The sequence below is a fragment of the Grammomys surdaster genome, unplaced genomic scaffold, assembly GCF_004785775.1.
Source record: "Grammomys surdaster isolate TR1022 unplaced genomic scaffold, NIH_TR_1.0 61, whole genome shotgun sequence".
Classification (NCBI taxonomy): Eukaryota; Metazoa; Chordata; class Mammalia; order Rodentia; family Muridae; genus Grammomys; species Grammomys surdaster.
Window position 1 is genome coordinate 21,741,544 of NW_021604563.1, and position 11,007 is coordinate 21,752,550.

The 11,007-nt window shown below is 39.1% G+C and overlaps 1 protein-coding gene and 1 pseudogene across 1 annotated transcript in view; both read right to left on the reverse strand.

Moving 5' to 3' along the window:
- LOC114633797 (putative P2Y purinoceptor 10) overlaps positions 1-1,268 on the reverse strand; it is a 13,880-nt gene extending 12,612 nt beyond the window's left edge. Inside the window, exon 1 of the mRNA XM_028782457.1 lies at positions 1,157-1,268. The gene's annotated coding sequence lies outside the window, so the exon portion shown is untranslated. The remainder of the gene's footprint in view (positions 1-1,156) is intronic.
- Positions 1,269-5,843: 4,575 nt separating this feature from the next.
- Positions 5,844-6,164, reverse strand: LOC114640024 (annotated as a pseudogene).
- Positions 6,165-11,007: the final 4,843 nt, after the last annotated feature.

An 11,007-nucleotide genomic window follows, 5' to 3' on the forward strand; every position in this document is an offset into this window, starting at 1 on the left:
ATATACATATACATATACATATACATATACATATACATATACATATACATATCTGCATATCACCTACCCATGTACCCTGTATTTTAGTTTTGCATAAATTCTCTAATTAGTAAATATAAAATGACTCTCTGTATCTATTTAAACAAACAAAACAGAAAATATCCCCACTTGAAGAATTCTAAAAATTGAGACTCTCTCTTCTCCTGAAACACAGGGTGAAGTCAACATCATTGTATGTAGACTAATTCTAGAATTATCCAAGCATGCAGTCTACCATGAAGAACTCCCTAGAGAAGCTAGCTTTTGACTCACTACTGCTAGCTCCACTCTAAAGTGCATTCACTGAAAAGATAAGTGTCTCACATTTGGACTCTGCTATCTTGAAGTATTGAAGTTAGAACAACAATGACTGTTAAAGAATCAAGGAATACCTCTGAACAAACTCTGACAATCAAAATGGTCATAGGTAGTTTTATACTAATTCTGAAAGACACAATCTTTGATAAGGGAAAAGGAACATGTGTTTTAAGACTCAGTTCCTAGCTGTAATTCTGCCACTCATTACCTGGCTGTTCTTAAGTGGCTTCATCTCACTGTCTCAGATAATTTGACTGTATCATAAGGGATTTTTATCTATATAGACCTTTTAGTTCCAAAATACATCCTCGGACATTCTTCCTTTATGCTAGAGGAAAATATTATTTGTATCAGTATCTATGTAAGCTAGGCTTATCATTAAGAGCTTAAACCTAAATTTTTGTATGTAACTAGATAAATTATACACAACACAAGTTCAAATCCTGTTTTATTGGTTAAGTATGTCAAATTGTCCCAAATGAGACTAAATCCAACCCTGTACTTACGTTTTGTGGCATCCACTATCCCTTGTCAACTCTACAGAAAAATTCCCTGTAGCAAGCAGTTAGTTATATCACATCCTCCATACTGCTGTTGAAACAATGGAGGCTGATCACATTATACTTCACTTTAAACTCTGGCTAGACTCAAAAGTAATCACATTTGTTCCCTCTGTAAGAATCCTGAGATGAGAAACCAGAGACCATCTTATTCAAAACACTGGCTGTCCTGATCTTCCTGTCTCCACCAATCCTCCCAAACAGAACCACAAAGTTACAGGTGCTGAGCTAGAACTTACCATGATGCTGAGCTGGGATAAGGAGACTTGTATATTTGCAAAGAGATGGGAGTAAAAATGTACAGCTCTGAGCAGCAAGCACATATCCTGCTGATAACTGAAAAAAAAATTAGTGTTGAAAGAGGAAGTAGAGCACATTAATGTCTCACCACAGAAACCTTACTTGCACAGAACGAAGGTAAGTCCCTTGAGCAGATGACGTTAGTCAAGTGTGATTTCTTCTTTATTTCATTTGTACTGCGCAAACAGCTAATACATTCTTGCCTTCTTAACTGTTATCCACCTTATTTCCTTCCACCACAACGCGAATGTTTTTCTTATTAAATCCAGTAGGTTCTGGGTCAAGATAAGACTTGTAAGCGAAATATAAAAAAAAAATTTTACCTAAGAACTGGAAAGCTGCTGCTCTTTGAATTCTGGTAGGCAAATGCTGAGGAACCTTCAAAATACACATCAAAAGTAACAACAGGACTCTCTCAGTTTAAACTTTCCACTCAATCTAGATCATCCTCATCTCATCATCTCCATCAGTCCACTTCTAGATTCACATTTTAATGTGTACTTGTTTTGTGTATTTATTGTGCCTTTGCTATACTGAAAACTATACCACACTGAGAGCAAAGGCTGCGTCTAGATTATTTCTGTATTGCAAACAAAGCATTTCCATAAGTGTTGTTTAAATGAAAAGTGTGGAAGTGGGTGACTAAATAAATTCTCAAAGAATGTACATGTGAATAAATGAAAAGCACGATTGATTGTAGATCTTCGTCCAGTGTAATAGGAGTCTTCACAATGATTCTTCACAATGTCTATGGGATCGTCAGAAATATGCAAGTAAATACCACACACTTAGAAACAACACTTTCAGCTAAGTTTCAGAAAAGTTCTGAGAAACAAGGCTTACAAAGTAGTACAAACCTCTACAGGCATGTGAAAGAACCACAGTTAGAATTTGCAGCCTGCAGCTGCAACGAACTTTCTGGGTAATAACCATAGTAAAGAAGAAAAACATAAATACTTGTGGGTTAGGTCAAAGAGTAGCATTTTGATTCACAGATAAGACTGATGAAAGAAGGAAATGGAAGACCACGTTTTTGTAGGAGGGCAACCTGGAACTGCAACAGCTCATTTTGCAACAAATGCATCTTAGAAAACCAGAACCGTTAGAGATCTAGGTGGAGCTAGGCCCAGTACTCAGGGATGTCCAATAAAAAGTCACAAGGGTGTTGAGGGATGAAAAAGAAATGGTTTTAGCATTAGAAACTAAGAGCCTGTGTTGATTGATGATAGGACCATGACTTGTGAGGACTGGCAATGAAATAGGGTATTCTTCCTGGCTGAACTATGTAATGAAACAAGCTTGACCTTGCAGTCCTCCACTTAATTCTGATTGCATAGATTTATCCAGCTCCAATCTGTTGTTAATTTAGTTTTTTGATTTGGCATCCTTACGGAAAAGAAACTAAGCTGACAGGCCAACACACATCTCAGTCCATTTGGCAGTTCTTTTCTGTACTATAAATTATTAAATTGGCGTCCTTATGCAAATCTGTCCCTTGCGAGTATGAGCGTTGTGAGCCAGTTTTCTAGGGTATTATCCTTCTCTGAAAAATGCATATGTACTTCCAGACCTGTTGAACTTTAAGGCCAAAGCCTGGGATAGAGGGATAAAAAATAACCTTTCCTGACAAGTGACCAGTGTTACCCATACCACATTCATTTCACAGATGTCTTAATGTTGCTAGAAGAAAGAATGGCTACTTACCTCACCTCTCTCTTGTATTCAAGTAGCCTCGACTATCATCATCTCTAATAAGGGGAGGAACAGATCAGGCAAAAACAATTTAATTCATGTAAATATGTAGGTCATCCAGCAGGAATAAATGTGTAGACAAGCAAAAAGAGCTACCTTAACAAGCATCCATAACTAACTAGTTGCTGAGTCCAGTCAGTGGTCTGTGTGTCAATATCCCAGCCATAATAATCTAAATTTAGGGCAGTTGTCCCATCTTATCCATCAACCTGGATGCTTCCTTTCTTTTTACTTACTGCATCATATATATTCCCTACACTGGGAAAAGTTTACAATTAGACTTCAAATGTTCTTAGGTACTCTAAAAGTAGCATTCAATAAGTAATAATAGCTATTATTGAGAATATTATTTATTAACATTTATTTTGTTTTTAAGGGAATCTGTCTGAAATTAGGATCAGAAAAAATCTCAATTTTTCTTAAGCAGCCAGTATGATTTGATTACTATGGCTATAGATGTTCCTCTTTTTCAGAGTCTACTAAGAAAAAAAAAAATTAAAAAGAGCCAGTTTCAACTCTACTGATAGTGAAAGGGATCTTTTTATCGTATGTCATTTTAGATTAATGATTTTTGTGACTCAATTGTTATATCTTAGCCTAACTTTCTGTTTTATGTTTAGTTGTAGTTTGGAGTAATATGCTATAGTATGGACCCTTTTAAACTAACATCAATATTTCCTCAACTACTGAGTAAAAACTACAACACAAAAGTGAATTTTGACCTCAAATATTTTTGGATTAGAACCAGCCAACACAAACTCTTGGATAAACCATCTCTTAAACACTCTGATTTTTGTCTGTATATTCATAGACTATCACTGTGAACTATTTTATAATTAATTACCCAACAAATACTTTAATGAAATAAAATAATTATCAGCTTTTTGTAATGCTGAGTGAAGGCGATGCGATTTAGAACTATAACTTCTGTTCTCAGTAAGTAGAAGACATAGCATAGCATATAATCTGCTATTAAATCATGTGACCACTGTATGAATCTGTTCTAGAAGTAAGTAAGTCCCAGATGCTCAGTAGATATTAAGGTTTGTTTTCTTTTTTTCACAGCTAGCAGTTGGACTTGCACGGGGTTTCCAATGGAGGAGTTAGAGAAAAGACTAAAGGAGCTGAAGGGATTTGCAACCCTATAGGAAGAACAACAATATCAACCAAACAGACCCCCCCAGAGCACCCAGGGACTAAACCAGCAACCAAAGAGTACACATGGAGGGACCCATGGCTCCAGCTGCATATGTAGCAGAGGATGGCCTTGTGAGACATCAAAGGGAGGGAAGGCCTTTGGTCCTGTGAAGGCTCAATGCCCCACTGTAGGGGAATTGATAGTATGGCCTGTCTTATCTGTTACTTAATTGAAATAAGAAGAGTAATTAACTTCTTAAAGATAGGAAAGCAAGTAAATAGGAGAGGCATGATTCTGATTCAACACTCTTTGCCTCTACAATTCCCTAAAAGAACACTTAGAAGGCAGAACTGAATGATGAGAGCTTTGGGGAGGATATATTACTAACTTAAGTATAAGGTAATAAGAATGCGGATTAGGGCAACAAGTGCACAAATGAAGGTGCAGAGTAATTTCAAAAGAATTATTTCTCTCTAAAGGGTTCTTAAAACTGTAATCAGTAAAATGAAAGAGGAAATGAACCTTCATGAATAGGAATAAATCAGTCTTTGAAGGGAGCCAACTTTTGCATATTTTCCATTAAAAGGTTTTGAGTTGTACCTTGAAGTGTCTTCTTCAGGAAGAAAAATAAAATTTATAACTGGAAGAGAGGTTCATTTTCCTGAATCCCAGAGAGGCTTGTTGCATAGACATTTATTAGCACAGGGACACTTCTTGAGGCCCCATAAGAGGAAACTTCTGTCATAAGAAGTGAGGTAGTTTCAGTGGATATGAAACCTAAAGAAATCTATTTTAGAAGATTTTCAAGGGAAAATATTGCATTAAGACAAACTGACCAGTTTTTTTTATATGTACTGTAAATCACCCAAAATGATAAAATTTTACTTGATTCTGGGTGATCTCTTTTTTTTAGTGACTTCTATTTTTTTCTTACAATCTAATCTTTCCTCCTTCCAGGTCCACCCCTCCACAGTTCCTCATTCCATTCCTCTTCCTCTCTGTCACCAAGAGGCTGCCTACACCCCCCACCCCCACCCCCACCCCCACCTGGGGCCTCAAGTCTCTGGAGGGTTAGGTATGTCTTCTCCCAGAGGCAGATACTTACACCCAACCATTGGACTGAAGTTGGAGACCTCTGTGGTTGAATTAGAGAAAAGCTGGAAGAAGCTGAGGAGGAAGGTGACCCCATAGGAAGACCAGCAGTCTCAACTAACCGGGACCCCTGAGATCTCTCAGATACTGAGCCACCAACCAGGCAGCATACACCAGCTGATATGAGGCCCCCAACACATATACAGCAGAGGACTGCCTGGTCTGGCCTCACTGGGTGGTCTCTTTAGTCTCCAGTCATCCAAAGTCATGAACAATGAGCAAAATGCCAAAGGATAAAGAAAGTAAAATTGTCCCACTTTCTTATTTTATAGAAAAACATCCATCAATGAAATTGATAGTTTGAAAAAATATACAATGTGATGAAGACTGTATTTCTTCATCACCTTCCATTATGAATCATTTGTTTTAGATTTTTTGGAAGGATATAATGTTTTCCCTCTGTGTTCCTGTTGTTTTAAAAGAATATTTTTTTTACATGCAAAAACAGAAAAGACAGCATTCTTTGCCTTATTTGTGACATCTTGGTTGTTTTTTTTTTATGAAAGCTTTAATTTATTCCCTCACCAAAGACAATCAAAGGGGGTGAAAGGTCAAGATTTTACTGTCTTCATAACAAAATTGGCTTAGAACTGGATCACTTGGCCCTTTCTCTTCTTGTCGCCTCCCAGTTCAAAATGCTTGCACCTCTTAATAGCCAGCGTCCTCTTAGATCTGCAGTTGGGCTAGATGCACTCCAGTCGCAGCACGATCTTCTTTGTAGTTTTAGCCTTTTTGTGGAAAATAGGCTTAGTCTGACCACCATAGCCACTCTGTTTCCTGTCATAACGCCGCTTTCCCTGGGCATACAAAGAATCCTTGCCCTTCTTGTACTGGGTCACCTTGTGGGGTTGGTGCTTCCCACATTTCTTGCAGAATGTCCGGCGGGTCTTAGGAACGTTCACCATGTTGGCAGGAGCTCTATCAGCTCAGAAAGAGAGAGAGCAGCAACGGAAGTTTATAGGCCAGACATCTAGTTGTTTTTTTTTTTTTAAAAAAAGATTGGCTATTTTCTGAGAAAAAAGAATGTGAATAAAAATATGAAATCTATTACTTTGGACAATAACTATTTGGTAATAGAATAATAAAAATAAGTAAATGGCCCAAATGGATCTCTCATATTAAAAGGATTTTTAGAAATGGCACTGACAACACAAGAGTGTGGGGTTCAAGTGACTAGAATCTTAGTTCCCTACAAGTACAATTGTTCCATTTATTGATGTCAGTAAACTTTTTAAAATTTATATTATTTTAAGGCTCCGAAGTCAGCCTTATGTAGTGAGCTTCAGAATAGCCAGGGCTAGAAAGAGATTCATTTGTATTCTTTTGCTATTTTGCTAGTATTAAAACTTATTAAAATAAAAAAAAAGTGTAACAGCAATACACTATGGGAGGTGACAAGATTCTAAGTCCTAGAATACTTGCATTATATAATTGTAGTAGTTAAATAAGGAAAAAAAATATGATGAATGAGAAGAAGGAAGAAATATGGGTAGAGGGAAAAATAGAGAAAATAAATGCTAGAGAGTAACTTTGCTAAGCAGAGAGATTGAATTAGTTATTTAGAATATATTCAAAGGTCCAAAGAAAATAATTTCTTAAAATGCCTAAATGTATGAAAATAATATCATCCTAAAGACACAAATCTTTTGGGTATATGCCCAAGAGTGGTATAGCTGGGACTTCCAATTATTTAAGGAACCTCCAGATTGATTTCCAGAGTGGTTTTACCAGTTTGCAATTCCACCAGCAATGGAGGAGTGTTCCTCTTTCTCTACATTCTTGCCAGCATCTACTATCACCTGATATTTGCACCCAACCAATGGACAGAAGCTGATGACCCCTGTGGTTGAATTAAGGAAAAGCTGGAAGAAGCTGAGGAGGAGAGTCACCCTATAAGAAGACCAGCAGTCTCAACTAACCTGGTTCCCCGGGATCTCTCATACACTGAGCCACCAACCAGGGAGCATACACCAGCTGATAGGAGGCCCCCAACACATATATAGCAGAGGACTGGTAAATATGGTGTTAGTCAGAGAAGATGCACCTAAAGCTAGAGAGACTTGGGGGGGTCCCAGGAAGTGGGGAGGTCTCGTGGGTTGGGGGTGGGGGTGGGACATCCTCTTGGAGACAGGGGCAGGGGATCGGGAGGAGGTGTGAGATATGAAAGAGATGGAGGGTGGACTGGGAGAGGGATAAAGTCTGGAGTATAAAAAAATGATTAAACAATAATTTTTATTGGATATTTTATTTACATTTCAGATGTTATCCTCTATTCCCCTTTCCCTCAACCCAGAAACCCCCTATCCCATCCTCCCTCCTCCTGCTTCTATGAAGATGTGCCCACACTCACCCCCACCTCCCCACCCTCAAATTCCCCCACACTGGGGCATCCAGCCTTCACTGGACCAAGGACCTTCTCTCCCATCTATGCCTGACAAAGTCATCCTCCCCTACATATACAGCTGGAGCCATGGGTCCCTCCCTATGTGCCCACTGACTGGTGGTTTAGACCCTGGGAGCTCTGGTTGGTTGGTATTGTTGCTCTCCCCATGGGGCCACAACCCCCTTCATCTCCTTCAGTCTTCTCTCTAACTCCTCCATTGGGAGCCACATGATCAGTTCAATGGTTAGCTGTGAACATCCACATCTGTATATGTCAGACTCTGGTAGAGCCTCTCAGGAGATAGATATATCAGAATCCTGTCAGCATGCAGTTCCTGACATCCACAACAGTGTCTGTATTTGTTGACTTCACATGGGATGGATCCCCAGGTAGAACACTCTCCAGACAGCCCCTCCTCCAGTCTCTGATCCACACTTCCTCTCTGTATTTGCTCCCATGAGTATTTTGTTACTCTTTCTAAGAAGGATGGAAGCACCCACCCTTTGGTCTTCCTTCTTCTTGACCTTCATTTAGTCTGTGAGTTGTATCTTGAGTATTGAGAACTTTTGGGCTAATACCCACTTATCAGTGAGTGCATACCATGTGTGTCCTTTTGTGATTGGGTTACCTCACTCAGGATGATATTTTCTAGTTCTATTCATTTGCCTAAGAATTTCATGAATTCATTGTTTTTAATAGCTGAGTAATACTCCATTGTGTAAATGTACCACATTTTCTCTATTCATTCCTCTGTTGAAGGACATCTAGATTGTTTCCAGCTTCTGGCTATTATGAATAAGGCTGCCATGAACATAGTGGAGTATTATGAACCTAAATATTAGGCTAGAACAAAGAAGTAATTTCAGACAGGAATCTAAATTATAGGCTAGAACAAGGAAATAGGCTTCAGACATGAAAATGACCTTGGACTAGGACAAGGAAGTAGGTTCAGATACTTTGGTCATCCTGATAAGCCCTTAGAAACAGTGATCATGGGAATGTTCATGTAATTGGGTTTAATGCCTTGCTTTTTCTTTGACTATTTGTGTTTATTGTATTGCTTGTTCCTTGACAATTTGAATCTGTTTTATTGCTAGCCCCTCAACCTAGAACTGACCTTAATACATGCATGTAATCAAAATGATATAAAAGCATAAAGGAGGAGGGGGGATGGGATGGGGGTTCTATGGAGGGGAAATCTGAAAGGGGGATGACACCTGTATTGTAAATAAATAAAATAGCCAACAAAAGAACTACAAATAAAAAAAAGAATAAAAGAATAATTTTTTAAAAAGACAAATCAGTAAGAAAAAACTTCAAAAAAGTCTAACAGAATTCTAGAATTGAAAGTACAAAGTGAAATGAACCTCACTATAAGCATAAATAAGGTTTATTTTTTTTTGTTGCTGCCATTTTATTTTATTTTATTATTTTTTTTATTGGATGATTTATTTACATTTCCTATGTTGTCCCCTTACCCCATCCCCCACCACCCCCTCGGAACCCCCAATCCCCTCGCCCCTCCTCCTTCTTCTCTGTGGATGTAACCTCTATCTACACCCCCCCACTCCCACCTCCCCACCCTCAAAATTCCCACCCCCTGGGGCATCCAGCCTTCATGAGGTCAAGGTTCTCTTCTTCCACCTATGCCCAGCAGGGCCCTCCACTTTTACATATTCAGCTGAAGCCCTGGATCCCCCCCTAAGTGCTCCCAGGCTGGTGGTTTAGACCCTGGGAGCTGTGGTTGGTTGGTATTGTTGCTCTCCTCATGGTGCCACAAACCCTTTCAGCTCCTTCAGTCTTCACTCTAACTCCTCCATTGAGAACCCCATGATCAGTTCAATGGCTAGTTGTGAGCATCTGCCTCTGAATATGTCTGACTCTTGAAGGCCTCTGAGGAGATATCCATATCAGGCTCTTATCAGCATGCACTTCCTGTCTTCCACATCAGCATCTACCTTTGGTGATTGCACATGGGATAGATACTCAGGTGGGGTGGTCTTGAGACGGCCCCTCCTTCAGTTTCTGTCCCTCACTTTGTCTCCATATTTGCTCCCTTGAGTATTTTGTTGCTCCTTCTAAGAAGGACCGAATCACCCTCACTTGGTCTTCCTTCTTTATGGGCTTCATGTGGCCTGTGAGTTGCATCTTGGGCATTTCAAGGTTCTAGGCTAATATCCAATAATCAGTGAGTGAATACCATGTGTCTTCTTTTGTGATTGGCTTACCTCACTCAGGATGATAATTTCTAGTTCCATCCGTTTACCTAGGAACCTCTCGAATTCATTGTTTTTAATAGCTGAGTAATAATCCATTGTGTAAATATACCACATTTTTTGAATCCATTCCTCAGTTGAAGGACATCTGGGTTCTTTCCAGCTCCTGGCTATTATAAATAAGGCTGCTATGAACATAGTTGAGCATATGTCCTTGTTATATGTTCGAGCACCTTCTGGGTATATGCCTAGGAGTGGTATAGCTGGATCCTCGGGTAATGCTATGTCCAATTTTCTGAGGAACCGCCAGACTGATTTCCAAAGTGGTTGCACCATCTTGCAGTCCCACCAACAATGGAGGAGTGTTCCTCTTTCTCCAGACCCTCGCCAGCATCTACTATCACCTGAGTTTTTAATCTTAGCCATTCTGACTGGTGTGAGATGGAATCTCAGGGTTGTTTTGATTTGCATTTCCCTGACGACTAAGGATGCTGAACATTTCTTTAGATGCTTCTCGGCCATTCGAGTTTCTTCCGTTGAAAATTCTTTGTTAAGCTCTATATCCCATTTTTTAATAGGGTAATTTGGTTGTCTGGAGTCTAATTTCTTGAGTTCTTTGTATATATTGGATATTAGCCCTCTATCAGATGAAGGATTGGTAAAGATCTTTTCCCAATTTGTTGGTTGTCGTTTTGTCCTATTGACAGTGTCCTTTGCCTTACAGAAACTTTGCAATTTTATGAAGTCCCATTTGTCAATTCTCGATCTTAGAGCATATGCCATTGGAGTTCTGTTCAGGAACTTTTCCCCTGTGCCCAAGTATTCGAGGCTTTTCCCCACCTTCTCTTCTATTAGTTTCAGTGTATCTGGTTTTATGTGGAGGTCCTTTATCCACTTAGATTTGACCTTTGTACAAGGGGATAAGAATGGATCAATTTTCATTCTTCTACATGTTGTCCTCCAGTTGAACCAGCACCATTTGTTGAAAATGCTGTCCTTTTTCCACTGGACAGTTTTAGCTCCTTTGTCAAAGATCAAGTGACCATAGGAGTGTGGGTTCATTTCTGGGTCTTCAATTCTATTCCATTGATCTTCCTGCCTGTTGTCCCTTCATTCTTAATGTAAGTAAATATGTATTAATATATATCT